This window comes from Cystoisospora suis, assembly GCF_002600585.1.
Source record: "Cystoisospora suis strain Wien I chromosome Unknown contig_4899, whole genome shotgun sequence".
Classification (NCBI taxonomy): domain Eukaryota; phylum Apicomplexa; class Conoidasida; order Eucoccidiorida; family Sarcocystidae; genus Cystoisospora; species Cystoisospora suis.
In genome coordinates, this window is record NW_027157691.1 from 13,142 (window position 1) to 13,659 (window position 518).

The window sequence follows — 518 nt, forward strand, 5'->3', positions numbered from 1 at the left end:
GAAGGACCAAGGGGATGCTGGGATTCTATACACGTCGTTGAGGTTATTCAGTCTACGTCCAATGGTATGTATGTATGGTTAGGGTTTAGGGTAACCCAACACTACCCAGTCTATGTACTGAATAGATTCTTGATCGAACGGTGTATTACAGATTCTGCATGCACGCGTCTCTCATACTTCATTTATCGGCAGATTCTCTTAGCGGAGGTCCCAACAGGAAAGACTAAGGAAGGTGGTGGAAAGCAGCTGCGATGTGACATCCCTCACTTTCAATCTTGTGACGGTGATATAGGTAGAGATCCTACGTAGACCTCTTGTTATTACTTACCGCTTTCTCTAGCGGTGTCTGTACGTCCAAGGCTATCGTGTGTATTACGTCCGTACGTCATCATAGTTCGGTCTACCAAGAGAGAGAGACATCATCTGGTTTTATAGATAGGCAGGCTCCCGGAATACACTCTTCCCTATGCTTGGGGGGCTGTGACCTAAGAAGAAATCTTATGAAATCACCCCGGCGG